Here is an 18,159-nt window from a genome sequence, read left to right as displayed (position 1 = left end):
GCCCTAGCTGTTGGTTTTCCAGGAAATAGTGGTTCTGCTGGGAATTAGCATAGATCTCCTCTGACAGATGGCCACCACAGCGCAGGTGCAGGGCTTGCTTCTGTTATGGCAACTGGGACCTGGTGGGACTTTGCTGCATACCCAGTCTGAATGGAGCCCTGAAGGAGGTGTTCTGGGCAGGCGGGGGTCCTCCAGTTACATGAATAAAATAATGATGATGTACTTGAATGTACACTTGATGGTGTATTAAAAAGGTAAGCAGCTACCATACAATTTTTAATCTGTTAAATGTTTAGTTTCCTGCTGCTGCTGTACAATTACTAATTTCCCAACAGTTCCAAACCAGCATGGCTGCCCTGTGGCTATAAGGGCTTCAAAATATGGAGAGAAATCTCTCTCAGACACGTGGTGCTTTTGAAAAGTAAATTCTACTGCCTGTAGTTATATCTGAACTTTTAGAGTTGATAGGTCACTTCTGGCATCCTCCTGACCTTAATGACTCCTATCTGTGTACCTCAAAGTTCACCCAAAGACAGGCACTTACGGGAAAAAAATCTTTTCTCCAATATTAAACATCTCCTGAAGTCTGTAAGTGAACAAAAAAAGTGTTTACAGACAGATTCTGTACTGAATAGTATAGCCTCCCGAAACAGCACCCAAAAAACTTTAGAGCGCATCATTTACCCAGCTAGAATATTTTGTACTTGTCCAAGAAATTGCACTGGTAGGTGAAGTAAAGCTGCTGCAGTAGTTCTGGGTTTGTTTGGCTAGGGTATGCACAAGATAAGGTCAGCCCTTCTTCATCTCACTATTAAGCCCTAACTTAGGCTTTTGAGAGATGATACATGCTGTCTAAACTAAGGTGGCCATAGAAATTATGGTAGTCTTGATGCTGCTCCAGTATACTCTATGATCTGGATTGGATCTCAGCTTGGAGAAAACTCCAGTGAAGAGGGATAGTGCATCAGGCTAACAGTTAGGAAGTATGGGTCTGGTTCCTTGTTCTGGCATGCTAAATGTTGGTAGGTAAATCAGTTCCTTCACTGTGTCTCTATTTCCTTATCTGTAAAATGTAAAAATCTGTAAAATGTGTTTTTCTTGTGGTGTGCTTTGAGACCTAGAGATGATGCAGAGTATTTAGACTGAGGTAACTATTATAATTCACTTTAATTATAACAGATTTGTATTCCTTGTATTCAGCCTATTATTTTGTATGTCTTCAAAAATTCTGATCTCTTCCTGCTATTGAATGCGTAATCGAGGTTGGGACCTAGCTGTCACCTAGTGCTTGTGATAATTTCCAACGTCTGTGTCTGACTTGTAAAATGTTGCTGAAAAATATATGGCAGTGGCTCCAATCAAAAGCTTCACTTACAACTTATGTTACTTCTGTATGAAACATATTCATTTCAAAGTCTTTAAATAATATTCATGCCATTAGGAATTGTAGAGGGAATGGACATCGGTATTGTTTAAATTGTTGTGTTTTCCTCTGCTGTGCCTCTGCGGGAATGTTGAGTGCCACACAAGAGCTATAACTGAGAAATCCCTTACTCTCTGTGACTCTGATTGCTGTTATAATTGGAATAATTTGCATTTTTATGAAGATACCATTCTGTCTTCAGGCATCCATGACAGTGCTTGATGTTTTGAACATCATTTTGAAACATACACAGAAATTATTTGCTTCTAATAAGATGGCCCTTACAAGCAAAAACAAATTATTTGGGGCCAAAGGAAGTAGAAAAGGATCAAAAGGATCTGCAAAAGGAGTTACTGGTAAACAATATCTCTGGAAATTGACTCCTTCTCAAATGCCTGGTTATACAAAGACACTTTACTAAAACCTGCTCTTGCAGGGGTACCACATTGTAATTGTTGTTCTCTATTCTCAAGAAAACTATTTTTTAAGATTACAGACCGGAAACATACAGCTGAGGCTCTGACACCCATTTCACCTCCACCAGGTTCACAGTGAGCAGTATTTTGTTTTGCAGTTAGACTCTATACTGAAATGGGTGTGACTAAACTTGGGGAAATTGCTATTGCCTGTGATTAAGTGCACTAATATGGTTCTCCATTATCCTGCTAAATGTAGTCATATGTACACATATAGAGGAAATGCATGTGAAAATGAAAATTACACACCTTTGACTGATGTTCAGCAGAACTTAATGGAAAGTTTTACTTATAGATTTTTTCAATTTCATAATGAAGGGAACTCTAACACCTTAGAAGCATTTTGTGAAATGCCAGAGTCCAAACATCCAATGTAGATCAGCTGGTACTTATCTAGCATTTTGCAGGCCAAGGTTGCAGACCCCAAAATGCCTCTCTTGCTACTGACCATACAGGCATTTTGGTGCTTGGGTCCAAGCTTAGCCTGCTGAAATCAGATGTTTATGTTGGAGACTGTTCATTCATTCTTGTATCTTACTTTTAAGCATCTGTTGTATTAGACCTACCCAAATAGCTTGCATAACTGTGAATCAGCAGTATTTATTACCTTTACCTTTTTCACAGAGGCACTCCAAATCATGGTTAGTCAGGATCCATGTATAGAATTAAGGTACAAGCATTTTCATCCTTAGAAGGTCCCAAGAGTACTAACTTCTGAACAGCTATAACCAAGCACGTTTGTTCATCTACAGTGTAGAAGTCTTCAAGCACGTACTAGACCAGATGAGACATGGATTTTTCTGCTAATTTTATTATAGTATTGTTCTTCATGCTGTGCATAATTAAATGTCTGTCATGATCTCCATTATGAACCTCTATTTTTGCTGGTGTATAACTTTGCCCATAATTTACTCTGAAGGGGAGGCTGCAATATGGGACCTTGTCACAATCATGGATTCTTCTTGCACTGACTAAAAGCCAAAGTTTTCGGAAGTGATTAATGAATTGCACCCTTCTGGTTTCGTCTGTTAAAAGGGTTTTGAATCTCTGAGGGTAGGTGGAAGTATTTGTCTTTTCAGAAGATCGAGCTTACTTCACTAGGCACCCATTTCAAAATGGTGTCTCTTGCCTAATAAAGTGTATTTTTGTCCCTTTTTTGAAACAAAGAAGGTCCCAGAGCTACTGTATTTGGTATCAGATGCTCAATGCAGTGTTCTGATAAAAAGGAGCCTTCACTTTTCAAGTGGAATTTGCCATCACTGGCCTCCTGTCTTCTGATATTTAAATGCAAGCAAAATGCTTGAGGGAGAAGACTATAATAGCACAGGGATAGCAAATAATTTTAATAAGAAATACTAGTATTTCCTAGTTATTCTGCACATATAAATACACAGATTAAAGACTTCCTAAATGAACACTGACACAAACTGCTAGAAATGTACTGAAGATGCAGTCCAGATATTTTATGATTGTTTCTTGCACAACCACTGATTTTGCCATGGCGTATTGTGGAGCCTCATAATGGTTTGATAGAATTTCTATTGGTCCTTCTAGGCCTGTGTTTTACATTCTTCTTTGGCAATGAAATCTGAAACTATTATGTAAAGGACACAATCTACTATATTTTATGATCATGACAAAGCTATAAAATGTCCATTCTTTTGTAGACCATGACATTTTAAAATGCTTCTGATTTTACCAGCTCTTTTCTGTTATCATGTTTATCCTCCCATATCTCAGCAGCACTATAAATGGTGCCATTGTTTTACATGACAGCTCCAAGCCGGAAAGTCATCACTTTTGTTATGGGAATTGAATTGAATCCAAGACGGTATTCATACTCTTTGGAGGAATTGTCAGGGTCAGTTCAACTTTACACCTCCCTGTAAACCCATTCAGTTGCTTTACTCTTCTTTGGCATCAAGTCAGAAGCTTTCCTAAAATATCTGTGCCATAGTGGATCACAAGTAATGACAACTATGGTCATAACTAGGGTGTGTGAAGGCAACAAAGAGAAATAGTATGGTGAGGAGGAGGAGGGGAACCCATATCATTCTATAGGCCTGCCTGCGTCAGAGTGGAGGAGGTGCCTCTCTCTGGGGGTGATGGCACTGCACTGCTTGGGTCTGGTATAAAGCTGCTCTGCGATGTAGTATGAAGTGTCGCAAGAGGAATAGACGTACCAGGCAAAGAACCAATTCAGGAGAGTCCTTAGAACAGGAGTTATGCTGTTAATTCAACAATGCACTTGAGGATGTGTCTGGGTCATGCAGTTCTGGGAACTGTGTATGTGCTTAACATTTGGCACATTTTCCAGAATACGTGGTTTTTTTTTCCAAGGGTCTTGGGCATTTATGGCTTAAGACCTACTTAAATGCTTTTCTGAGTTGATGCTGAAGTAACAGAGCAGTTGCAGAGAAACTGGGAATTAAAATACCTGCCCTGTTCAAAGGGAGTTCTTGAGCTGCCAGTCCCATGCCAGACTTGGATGTGCATCTGAATAAGGGGGACTTGAAAGCAGCAGGACACTGTGCACCAGTGGTAAGTGGGGTGGCTGGCTGAGAGAGACTGTATAGCACCTACAAGCAGTTTTATGTCAGGTACATTTGAGGTAAGCTGTTTCCTGCTTGTGACTGCTACTCCATATGGATCCTAAACATCACTGGCATTGATTTAAGCCTGTAAGTGTTTCAGACTGAAAAATCTCAGGCACATTTTAGGCAGAAACATGCTGACTATGTTCTTTCCTTCTTGATTGCTGCATATACTATGTGCTAATAGATGCTTCTCTTGAATTTCAGACGGGAAAAATAATTACCACTATTTCCCTTTTGCCTCTCCCCCTTCCCTCCTGATGGCTCCTGAATCTCTTTGACTGAAGGCTCAACTGCATAACCAGCCCTGCATAAGCTGCATCAGCCCTTATGTCTGTAGATGGAATAACAGCATGTGCAGATCTCTACCTAGGCACATTAGAGAGCATTAGGAACTAGGCACACTGATTCTGCTATCCCCTAGTGTGTTTCATCTAACTATTCCACTATATGCTTGGCACATTTGTGATTAATGTCTGTTTAATAAATGAACGTATTTTAACCATAGGGAAAGTAAGCAGCTATTAAAATTGGTTTTGATTGCATCTCTCATTTGTTAAAAAAACAAACAAACAAACAAACAAAAAAACAGAACAGCTTATATCAAGAATGCTATTAGCAAACTAGAAGTATTTCTAAGTATAATGTCTTACTAAATGAGGACTTTAAAGGATAAACAGGAAGTGCTTAGGTTTAGTAACTCCCTCTATAACAAGCTCAAAAGACAGAATGCCGGAGGGAAAGAATTCCATCTGGAACTTAAAACTCAGTTGTGGTGATCAAAGAAATGCCTTCAAATGTGTGTCTGTAAGATTTTCAGTTTTGGGGAGTTGAGGGAGCTCAGCATCTCAGATGATGTGCAGAAACTGTCAGGAGTAGCCCTCTGGCTCTAGATGAGTGACGGTATTTGCTTTTGTTGAAAGAAGATGATCTAGAATTGTGAAATTCTTTGAATTTCCTTTGTTACCGCTCCTACTTTGCACTGACAATACTAACATCAACTTCCTTGTCCATCTTTCTTTTAAGCTTTACAGCTTGAAAATTTGTCCTCAGATAATGAGCTGGCCTAAATTCTAGATCCTAACAATACTGCAGATAATGGTAAAATGAAACTTTCCTTTCACTGATCATCCTCCAATATTATCCTGATGTTATCAGCAGCATGCCTTTCTGGCAATAAAGACTAACTGTATATTGGCTCCATTTGTAAGAATGTAGCTAACAGGGTGAAGCAAGTGCTTATTCACCCCTATTCAACATCTGTGAGACCACATCTGATGTACAGTGTCCAGTTTCGGGATTCCCAGCAGAAGACATTGACCAACTGGAATGAGTCCACTCAGGGCCACTAAGGTGGTTAGGGGGTAGAGTACATAACATAGAAGGAAAGGCTGAGAAAGCTAGCTGGACAGAGAGAAGCATCTGACTTCAGCTACCTAGGGGGTGGTTATAGAGAAGATGGAGCCAGACTCTTCTCAGAGGAGCGCAGTGAAAGGGCAGGAAAACAATAGTCACAAGTTGCAACAAGGGAAATTCTGCTGGCAACGGTGAGATAGGCTGCCTAGAGATGCTGTGGAATCTCCATCCCTGGAGATTTTCAAATCTCAAAAGTTGAAGACCCTCAAGAGCCTTCCTTCATTTTAACTTGAATCAAACTTTGAAGCTATCCTTGTTTTGAGGGGGTTGGTTGGACCAGATGACCTCCAAAAGTCCTTTCCAACCTAAATTATTCTGTGATCTGCCTGTGCATTAAAGCCTTTGCTCTTCAAGTTATACTACCAGTGAGAAAAGAAAGTGACTGTTTTAATCTTGGAATATTGAAGCACAAAAAAGGTTGCATACTGTGGTCTTGTCTTTTTCCATTTATTTTTCTCTCTTTTTCCTCACCACCACCAAAGTCTGTCTACAAAGTGTCTGAAAACACAAGGAGAGCTGAACAAGTAAATATGTCCTAAGTACTGTGTTAATGGTAGAATAAGCTCATGTTTTTCAGGCCAAGAATTCTTGAGTATTTTAGTATTTCTAATTGAGTTACTAACGTTTGTATATAAGGTCATAGGACCTTTGTTTGTTTGTCTGCCAAATACTATCTGCTGACATTAAAGGAAAGTACTACAAAATGCTAAGTTACATCTCCATCAGTCCAATGTTTGCTGTCTCTTCAGCCTCATGGCCAATATTTTGTCACAAGTGCTGGCTATTAAATACTCTTCCAAAGGGCCTGCAAATCTTACTGATGTCTGGAAATCCCTTTTCTCACAAATGTGGTATCCAGGTACTCCAAGAAGTTATTGTTCACTGTGAAATATTAAAAACTGATAACGTTGCTTATCACTGTGATACCCCTGCATTTGAAGTGGTTAATCCTCAGCATAAAACTGCAACACAGATATAAAATGATAAAACTAAATCTTAAAGCTGACCAGTTGGAATTATGTGGGAGGAGACCATTTAAAAGCCCTCTTTCCCATTGTTTTAACAACTTAAAGGACTAAGGAAGATAGGTAAAGCCATAAGCAGATGTGGAACTATCAGAGAAAATAGCTGCATCATCCTCTGTTATGTTAATCCTGAAGAATTAGCAATGATGGCTCAGATTTTAATAATGATGCCCAGAGAGTTGCAGCAGAACAGTTTTGTGGGTGCTGTAGCTATGAAAAAATCCACAAAACATTATTAAGATTTGTTTAAACAGTATAGACTTTGCATAAGCATTATGCATATAGGCAGATTTACCTTCTGAGAAACCAGGATGTCAGCAGTGAATTCAAATAGCTACATTTAAAATTGTCTCTTCTTTCTGGCTTTTTTCTACAGATAAGGAAGTCCTAGGATTAAATAAAAACTTACCTTTTCCTCTGCATTTGAACTGAGAGTCAGAACAGCATCAGCATCAACAAAATCACAAGAATTCTGTTAGCAAGGAGACTGAGCAAAATTACCTGACTAAATAGACATATTTGTATCTTTTTAATATATTCAATTAACTGTTGCAGCTAAAAGATTATAAGCGCAGGCTTATCCCAAAATGTATTTTCAATTCTTATCCTCGTCTTCTCACAAATCGTAGTGTTTCCTTTTGTGTTGTCTCCTTCCTGCATTCTTGTGCACATAAACAAGAACTAGAAAATGCAGGCGCCCACATTTGAGCTGATTAGCTGTACTCTGCCAAGTGAAGGATGGTCTTTCTTCCTAAAGAAAAATCTATACAGTAGTTGAACTGACTGTAGTCTTTCTCCACCTTAGCTAATGAAGTACATGCACATGTGATTAATACGACCTTTGATAACGTGACTGTAAGGAAAAGGGGAGGAAAAAGTGGGATGCATCTACAGCCCCCCTCCCTGCAGCTTCTTTCATATTTTATTATTTTAGGAGAAATGTTTGGTCCTGCTATTACAATTAATTTATGAATGCCAGTCACTAAAATGCTTGTGCTCCTTTGAAGTTTGACTTGATTAACCTGACTGTAATTTGCTTCAAAGAAATGACTATTACTAGGAGTTAAAGTCTGTGAAGAAGGAAAGATCTAGAAGATGCTTTGGGATATCTTTCGTTGTTACCCTTTTAGTCCTTCTAAAAAGAAGCTTTTGGTTACCCCCACATTACAGACTTCAGAGAACAAAATTGCTAAATTTCTTGATAGCTAACCTCTTTCCTACACCTTCAAACAATAATAAGGCTTTTCTTGTAAATACTGAATTTCGTACGTACAGTAAGAGCAGAAAGAAAGCATCATGTGGCCTTGATGTGCCCATCTGGACTCTGCAGAGCACCCGATGTAGGCATCAATGTTTGCATGCCCTTTCTTACATAAAACCTTAACTTACAGATCCAGTGTAAATGATCAACTCTTAAAAAGCACTAAATAAAACTTTCAAATTATGCTCATTAACCTAACATGCTTGCTTATTATATTGTTTTGACAATATTGTTTTCTGTTTGAAGTGCATTGCAAGGCAGCACCTCATGGGGAGCAGGCGGGGTGTTCGTTGACTAAAGACTTTACAGCATAACATTACAATATGCTAATAGCTGAACTATCTCAGCAGCAGCACAGAAAATAAATTGTGACTCAGCCGCATCTCCTTCTCTGCTCCTCTTAGCTTGGGGAAGAATGTAAAGTGGCTCCTCGTACTGTCCTTCATGGAGCTGATATTTGCCTGGCTTTTGGGAAGCAGTCTGGGGTGGCAACGTTTATTGCTGCAATAAACAAGTGTTTCTCAGCTGACAAAACAACTTCCTTCACTGAAAGCAAAGTGAGGCTGTGTTTAATGTATGTTCCTATGAAAAGTAATTTTTTTAAAAGAGGTCTTATTTAATTTCCCCTGGCTGTGATATTAATAACACCATTTGATTTAGCAAAAAGAAACCTAAAATTTTTCAGCTAAACAGAAGAAATCTTCCTTCCGCAGCACGTGTTTAATAACTGCTCTACCCCCTTAAGATACCATTTAGTGTCATTTACAGTCTGCTGCTTGAGTCCCCTAAGAAATAGTAAAGCAGGGGTTAGATATTTACCTTTCACTGGTTTTAAATAAAGGCCTTGTACAATCCCTAAGTGAAAGCCTTGGCTGTCTCCACTGAGAAAAGGAGCTGATAATAACTGGGAATATAAAACTTCTGTGACACTGAAAAAAATCTGTGATCTTCACTAGCCTCCCTGCCCCTTTTCAATTTTTCTTGCTGTCCTAGAGCCTTTTATGTGTGTAGAAGATGCAGAAAAATATTTGCCAGTCAGTCAAACTGCTGCATGATTTGACTGTAGGTAGCGTAAAACAAAAGTCTTGCTGTTATTGCAGCTGAGTACCAAACATAACGACTTCCATGAACTAGCAGCTCCCCTGGCCTGTGTGCGTGTGGAGCTGAGTCTCCCGCCCCGGGAAGGGTAGGACTCAGCCAGTGGCCCACATCAATTAAACACATGCTTTATCTTCACGAGGTGCCGCAGTGTCTCTCCTTTCCCAGCATAACAGAGCAGTTGGCAATCTTTCCAGTGACATAAAGAGATCTTTTGAACCCATACGCCTACACAAGCTCTTATCATCTTTGACTTAAAAGAAGTATGATATAAAAGAAATTAGGGTACATACAGTCTCATAATTTTTTCCCTCTGATTCCTGTTAGTCCAGAACAATTCTGTTTAAAAATACATACTGGTAACTTTTATGTTTGCATGTTATCCCAAGCAAAGAAGAAATGGCAAGCAGAGAATGGTCTTTATAACCAAATCTAGCTAACGCACTGGGATTTGTTTGCTGGCATTTACATTCCTGATGCGGTGCTCCCTGGAACTGCAGTCAACACACTCCACTCTTTCCCCGCCTAAAGTTATCAAACTTTAATAGAGAGGCACATTTCCCAGGAACAATATTATGTCTGAATATCTAATTTAAATTAAAAATGAAAGAACTGGATTCAAAAATTCACGTTGAAGAAACCTCAGCATGATACGATAGTCAATAAGAAAAGTAATTTACTAAAATTAGCTAATACGCTGTGCGCATCCATGTTCAGTGGCTGATTTTACAACTGGCAAAGTGCTCATGAAAAGGGGACCTTAAGTACGATGCGAGATAAATATGTCCCATGGTGAATGAATAAAAGCAATAGGATTTGGGGGTTTGGACCAGAAACCATCATTCAGGAACAACTCCAGCTGACTTTAAAATGTTTCACTCCCAAGCAGCAAAAGCCATGCCTATATTTATTATATTATTTATTTTTGTATAGTTGCATCTTGGAGTGTTCTACAGAGTGGCTGTAAATAATAAATAGTCATACTTAAAAAATGAATATTAGAGGGAGAAAGAGAAATTAAGAGCTGTAGGCAAGGGAGAAAGGATACATTTAGAAATGGGTTAGAGAGTCAGTGAGATGGAAAGAGAAAAGGAGGCTACTTTCAGAAAGCACAACATGCCGAGAAGAAGCTCACACTATCAGCAGCAGAGAAGATGGTGCAGAAAATGTGGAGTAAATGGAAGGACACAGATGGAAACAGGCCATGGGAGAAGTAAGAGAAACACCTTAGAGGATTTTGGAAACAAAAGGGTAAAATTGAACAGGATCAGTATTTCTCTGAATCTTTCTCTAAAAGAACTGCTCCTAAGAAGCACTTTCTTTAAATAGACCAAGGCCACGTTTGATCTAATTTTTGCTTCTTCTCACAGGTAATTTCCACTGAAACTAATAGAATTCTATGCCTGCAAAATATTGAAAAATGATCTGAAATCTGTATGAAGTCATTAGAACAATATTGAATTTATAGTAATAAATTTGAGACTGTAATAATCTATTGGGCTGTTTGTTAAGAAAAAGCAAACAAAAAACCTAAAAATTTTATTGATACTCCAAAGGAAACAAGTACAAAAGCCCAAACTACAGCAAACTCTGTTAGGCATGCCTTTCACTGAATTGTGTTCAGTCCTGCATCATTTGTATTCTGTCCCTTCAGAATGATTTTTTGGAGGTATTTCTACATGCAGATAATGTTGAGTAGAAATCCCAGTGCCTGTGTTGCTAAACAAGTGATTCTGGGGCCAAGGCAAGGGTGAGCTTTTCCCAACCTCATCGTTCTGGTACTTGGTTGTGAACCCTTGGGTGGGAGGATGGAGCTGAGAGGTCTGGAGAAAGCCAGTCGTCTCAGGATGTGGTTCTTCTTCTGTCACCCTCACACACTTACCAGTGACCTGTCATGTCAGTTCAGGGTTGCAACAGTGTTCTTGCCGCACACACAAATAGGGGTCATGATAACCTGGTCAGTTCTTCTCATCAGTACAAATATGAGCTTTAAACCCACATATTAACAGTGTGACAACATGCTTTACAATTTTCTTCTAAGTATTGTAATTAACAAACACGCAGTACTTGTTAAATCTGACATAACTCATTCAGCAAAGTGCAACAATGTAGGCACATCTGTATATTTGCATACTAAAAAGGTCTAAAAATACTTGTATAAAAGATAAAATGTGGCTTTTGAATACATGACCCAGTCCCAGCTTCAATTATATGTTTTAGCATTTTGTATTATGATCTTGTTTTTAGCTGCATGTGTGTGACTACCTAATTACAAAGCAAAGCTTTTTAAACAAAGGGCCTGATTCTAACATTCACAATGGGGTAAATTAGGATTACCACTGTTAAACAGAATGGAACGGAGCTGGTGCAAAAGCTCCTTGCAGTAAGAGTTTTTCTCAAAGTTTGTCTTGTCTAATTCTGTGTTTTCTAGAAGAAAAATGTGTTAAAATCAAGGACTGGATAAACTGGGATTGGCAAAATCAGATTGGCTTTTAAGATTTACACCATTAAGCTGCTGATTAAAATAAGACTCTTGATTGCAAGGAACAAATGGTCATACCATAGTTAGGCCTTTCAGTCTGTTATATGAAATGAGACCCTCTAAGTCAATGTCTAAATTGTGTGTGTTTTGTATATCTAGTTTTTCTGAAATTAAGTTTGCTCTAAGAAGGGAGAAGAAACAAATTTTGCATTATAATTAACACACTACCTTTCTCAGGTGTCTGCTGCAGATAAAAACAACGTACAAATAAGCGCACTTTAAACCCATACGGGATTCATAGAATACAGGAGAGAGAACTTCTGAAGGATGAATAATAGCTTTACCAGCAGGATCTCATAAATTGGAATATACTGAAATTTGTTCATTCTTCTGTCGATTGATGGTGGCATTTAACACAACTGAAAGGGAAAGCTAGGCTCCTCAGTATCAGTAAGTTTACTTTGCTTTCAGTAAGTGCATAAAATTACTATCAGCAGAAATTAGGCACCCATGCATGAGAACAGAATTTAGCCCATACTGCACTTTCTGTCACCATTTTAGCATTGTTCAGAGGATACTCTTTCTGCTCTGCTCATCTTTGATTCAAAATTGTTACTTTCATAATGTAAAACTTCAGTTAACATTTCTGGAAAAATTTAATGTAAGACAGAGATCTCTCTGCCTTAAAGAAATAATTTACTTCATCATGTCAGATTTCCATGAGCCTAGAAGTCCATATTTTTTGGTGGACATGTAATGTATACTTTTCAGTGAGGATGTGAGTTTCTTTTCTGCATGTCTCACCATGCTGACAGTGAGCAGTGGTCTGATTTGAAAAATGTCATGTTCCAGTTTTAGCTAATCTTTTTGCATCCTCCTTTTCACGTTTAAGGAAAAAGAAATACATTATTTCCTTTATTTCTTTAGAAAATGGGTCCATAGCCCACGTTCCACCATGCTAATCAACAACTGGTCAGAGGAGTGTTTGCAAATGTGGCCCATCCTGAAGAGCCACAGCTGGTTTTTCCACTGCACAAAATGGAAGTCAGAAAAGATGCTCCATCCCTGCAGCCCTCCCCAGGTCCGTAGCCCAAAATGACACTTGGTATGTTGATACTATGCATGCACATCTCTGCAAGAACTACCATCCTTATAAACAGCACAAGAGGTCTTTGGACTGATGATAAGATGAGTGATCTTTAAGACCTACCATTGCTTTACGTAATGGTTTTGTACCTCAGTGAGGCAGAAAGGTATAGTAACTATTGGTCAGTAAATACTTTGAGCTCTTATGATCTGAGCAATATTTAAAGTCTAACTCAGTTTAGAGGAGAAGACTAAAAATGGATGCGAGTCTGTATTCAAATCACTGAGATGCTTTGGTGCCTAAACTTCCACATTAGTACAATCATGAATGTTTTTGACAAGCATTCAGTTCCCATGCGGGTGTGTGCACGTCTACGTAGTCTAACTCAAGAAAAGACTATAAAAGCTGCATAGCCTATAAAGGCCCAGTAGTCCTCCCATTGGAAAAATTCATATTCACTTTCAGTATAAGCAGGATTATACCATAAATTTGTGCAATCAGATGTGTACAGAACTATTTGATTAAGTTCATAAGGTTTGCATGTTAAATGATTCCTTAATTTGAAAGATGCAAGACATTCAAAGTTAATTATGTCAGTGTCTGGTGTCTTAGGCCTTTGAAATATGAAAATTTTATCTCACAACCTCTTAATTAAGTAATAGTCGTGTCTGCTATAATGTACTCTAGAGATGGACAACTACTTGTCTAATGAAGCAGGAGAAGACCTAAACAGATATAAATGCAAATCATCTTTTTTCTGATAATCTGACAAAGTAAAGCATGTTGCAAATCTTTGAGTAAGCAATTTTGATTTTTTTAAGATGTTTTATCTTTACGATTTCATCTGTAAGGTATCCACTTTTGACTGTGGCCTCTCTGAAGTTCCTTTATTATTTATGAATATCAGTGAGTAGTTGAGAGCATCTCTCAGGAGGAGGGGAGAGAATAAATAGTCTAACATTTGAAATACATCTTTCACATTCAGGATTTCAGTGGGTGACCCACAGCAGGTGAACAGCATGGTTAATGCTGTATGCAGGATGGTATGCAGGATGTTTTTAATACCTGAGCTCTCATGAGAGCTCATGAGAGCATGGGAGGTAGCGTTATGCACCTGGACCACCTACAAAAGGTAACAAAGGTGCTGCTGAACTTCTGCTAAGGGAAACTCATGTTGCCTCCCAAAATGACACTGGCTGGGAATTCTATGCAGGAAAAAAATACAGACTTCTGACATATAATACCCAATAACTTCTGAACCCAAGATTTCATCTAGTCTTTATAATAGAAACCATGAAATTTCCTTTATGATAGTTAGAAGCTTGATGCTGCACATGATTCCAGGTCTGTACAACTTCTGTTACAAAAGGTTTACTACAAGTAGGAATCTGAAAATTCTCTCTCAGGAATATGTGAAACACTTCAATTTACCCGCATTTCCCTCTGAAAATGTAATGATTTTTATCCTTCTGATTATGGTTCTGAATTTTGGCAGTCTTACAAATCTATTTAAATATTGTCCTTGGAGACTTAAAGCTAAAAAGTGTGGGCGTATTCTAAAGCCTTCTAAAGTTAGTGCAAGTCTTTCCATTAATGACAATGGACTTCAGATCAGGGCCTAAAATTATTATTATTCCTACTTACTTTTTTTTTTTCCTTAAAGAACCCTTTCAAGCAAAACACTCTGGCTTGTGCATAATTTCAAGTATATATAAGAGTCTTTAAATCCTGCAGGTACTCATTGTACTTACTATAATGTTCTTTTATTTTGGTTCAATGATTTAGTGAACTAGTAGTTGTACATGGAGGAAGAGGTTTGATGTAGTTCTCTGTGTGCATAAACATGAATTTGTACATATGCTGATAGGCTTAAAGATCAAGCAGTACTTTTTGCAGTGTCTCTTGAATTCTCTCAGTACCAGTAGTGCAAAAGTATTGACAGTTGAGATTGTTGGCAGAGAAGGGAAATAAGATAAATTTCAAAAAACACTTTAATAGTTTAACTATAAATGTCCATAGAGCTGTATATTATTTGTAATTAAAAAGAGGTATAAACAGGCTTAGTTTTGGAAAAGAAATAATTTTATGCTCTCTCTTCCTTACAAAAGGGCCTATTTTTAATAATTAAAACTTAAGCAAATTACAGTCTGATGTTTTGAATCAGTACTTTAGCTGTTTTTTTTTTTTTTCTGATGACTGTGACCAATCAAATTACTTTTTAAAAACACATGCATAATCAAAGCTTTTTGTCAAGGAAGAATTTATGTTAATGGAATTGACATTATAGTTTTTCTAGATGAACAAGGACTTTGTGACAGAGGATAAAAGTTTTACAGAGTTTGAGTAGGAACAGGAAATAGTGCATGGAGTTTTTAAAAGTCTAGTCAAATTTTAATGTTGAATATATAATAAAACCGCAATCGTTTTGGTTTCATTAAACAATGTTATGAACTGTTATCTAGTGGCAGTTCATCTTCATAATGAACATTTAGATTTAGTTAATCCAGCATTTTAACAGAGTACATATTAGCGAAGACAAGTGAATATGAAGCTTCCATACTGCAAGCAGTAGACAGTGTTACTACAGTTTCCATTATCTCTAATTAAAATAGCTGATTATTTAGCAGTCTCTGGAAAAGAAGTATATTCTTATCTCTGCTTGGCAAATCTCATGATACCTAATCAATAGATAGGAAAACTGATGCAAATATATGTGATGTGCTCAGAGGAAATTTGTGGCAGAGCTCTCAACAACTCTGAGAAACTTTTCCAGGGAATCCCACATGTTCTAACAAGGAGAGAGCAATAGCTGAACATTATAGTTCATCTCTATAGTTAACATATTGTGAAAAGATGTTTAGAACTCTTCAGGTTTCTCCAAAATATCTTTTACAATTCAGTAAAAATTTGTTTTCTTTCTTAAATAGATGTGCTTGTGTTATTCTACAGGGCATTCTTTACACTGACTGCCTATGAAGTTGTCAAATGCTTTGAGTAACTTAAAAATAAATCCTCTCTCAGTAAAATAACTGGCTACAGTTGTGCCTCAAGATAATGGGACTCCTGCCCACAGATGGACTGAATTAAAAAATATATTATTAATGGCTATTATAAAGTCTAACTTTTAATTTAGTTTCTTTGGATGGTTCACTATAATTTGAAGTCTTTAAATCAAAAGTAGATAGCATTCTAAAAGACATTATAGCTCGACAATTATGAGTACAAAGTAAGATCTCCTGGGTGATGTTCTTTGGCCTGTGGGGTGCATGAAGTTGGACTAGATGATGATAATTGCTCTTTCCAGCTGCCACATCTATGAATCTAAAGTACCTGTTCCAAAATCCTGAGGGGAGGGAAGAATAGGTGGCCATCAAGAAACAGTGATTTCTATTAATGTAGCCTTCTAGCTACCATTTCTGACAGTAGCTCTCTGTACAGAGATCACCATTCTGCTTTTTTCAATCAAGCAAGGGAGTGATTAAAAACTTAGAGCTATACTTACATAAGGTGATATTCCAGATATTGACTTTACCTAAATGAGAGTTAGCGTAAGTTACGCCCCAATATCATTTTATCTTTACATTTTACTATACATCCTAAATGTCACTTTGCTAAAAGAAGCAGGCCCATTACTGTTGATTTATTCAAAGGAGTTCATTCTAGTTCCCTTGTGGATAGCTTCAGGTGCATAAGGCATATTTCCCTAACCAATTTCATAGTTTGTGAAATCTTTCTCTCCCTCCTTTACTTCTCTCATTAGAAAAGGATCAAATTCTCTCCCCTTGAAATAAGCTTGTTCTACCCTTTTGTGCAATCATGGGAGATACACGCATCATTTAGATATTCTAACAAGTAATCAGGAAGGTAATTGGTAGGTTAGCTGCCACTGCAGATTTCTCTTCAAGTATAATCTTCATTCAAAAACAAGTGACTCTCTGACCTCTGCAGGATTAATAAGATCCAAAATCCACTTAGGAACTCTCTCAGTCTTCATGTAGTGGTTTCTCAGATTTCAGCCATTCTAGAAAAACAAGTACTACTCAAATAGTCTTTCCCCCTACTCATTCTTAAATCCTTGGAGCTGAGCATGAAAGCATCCAGAAGTCCTTGCATTTGATTTAAGTCCTACCTGAATCCTTGTCTCAGGTTCCTGCACTGCAGTGCACATCTCCACCTTCCCTTTTTAAATTTCTCACTTTGCTGTGGATCAAGTATCCCAACAAATATTCCAGTCAAGGGGGGAATTATTTTAGGTGCTGGGACCACATGAAGTTCTAGACTGGTAACCCTGCTGTAGAGCTTTAGTGTATATTTGCTGTCCTGCCGTTAGTGAATTCGTCTTTTATGCAATGTTACAGGGTGGTATGTAGCTACATTTCTGATTCTTGCTCTGTATATATTAATTTTAGTTAGGGAGATGTAATTTATGATTATGATTAAATTTATGAATTAATATACTTAGAAGTTATGATTTAATTTATGATGTATAATTAAACTGATCTGCAGCCTGTTTATCTGCTACCAGCCCCTTTTATCCTCCCTCCTCTCTGTTTTCACAGAATTGTTCCTCCCCAGTCTGCTTTGATCCCTCCCTTTCCCCTTCTGTGTCCCTTCCCCTAAACATCCCATAATAAGTTTTGTACAGTCCTCAAATTCTCTCTGCTCCATACCAAAATTGTCTTCCTCCCTGCATCTCATAGTAAGTCCTATACCCCATAAGCAAAAATTTCTCTTCATTTGCATGGCATTCTGGAGAGAGAATTTCTTTCATTGAGTCATCCAGGTGGGTTTCACACCAGGGCCCGCTGTTGTCTTCTGTTGGATGGGCTGTAGGGTGGCCACTGGTGCAGGTGTAGTCCATTCTCTGCTGATTAGCTTACTTGGGTTCTTCCACCTATTGTTGTTTCTCTGACCCTTCCAGGCTCTTTGTGTTTAATTTGATTAGCCTTTAGTTAGATAACTTAACATCGGACACATTTAATTTAGTATTCTGGACTTAAGCTGAGGGTTCAGCTGTGGCATTAGCAGTGGTGGTACAGGAGGAATGGAATAAGCAGTGGGAAAGGTTTATTCTGTAGCTGCGAAGCAGTATTGGTGTTGTTTCTTATCCCACAGCAACAGGGTCTGAGGCAACTGCCAAGGGGCTCCTTGTGTCCCTTGCTGGCAGCCCAAGCAGAGAGACAAGCAGCTTGCAGCTTGATTCCTTGTTTCTGGCAGCTCAGAAAGGGTAAATGCTACAGGAGTGCTGTGAAAGACTGCTTTATGAAAAAGCATAATCAGACATCATTTACCCATGG

This window comes from Apteryx mantelli, chromosome 13 (assembly GCF_036417845.1).
Source record: "Apteryx mantelli isolate bAptMan1 chromosome 13, bAptMan1.hap1, whole genome shotgun sequence".
In the NCBI taxonomy this organism is placed as follows: Eukaryota; Metazoa; Chordata; class Aves; order Apterygiformes; family Apterygidae; genus Apteryx; species Apteryx mantelli.
Note: the sequence above shows the minus strand (reverse complement) of the source record.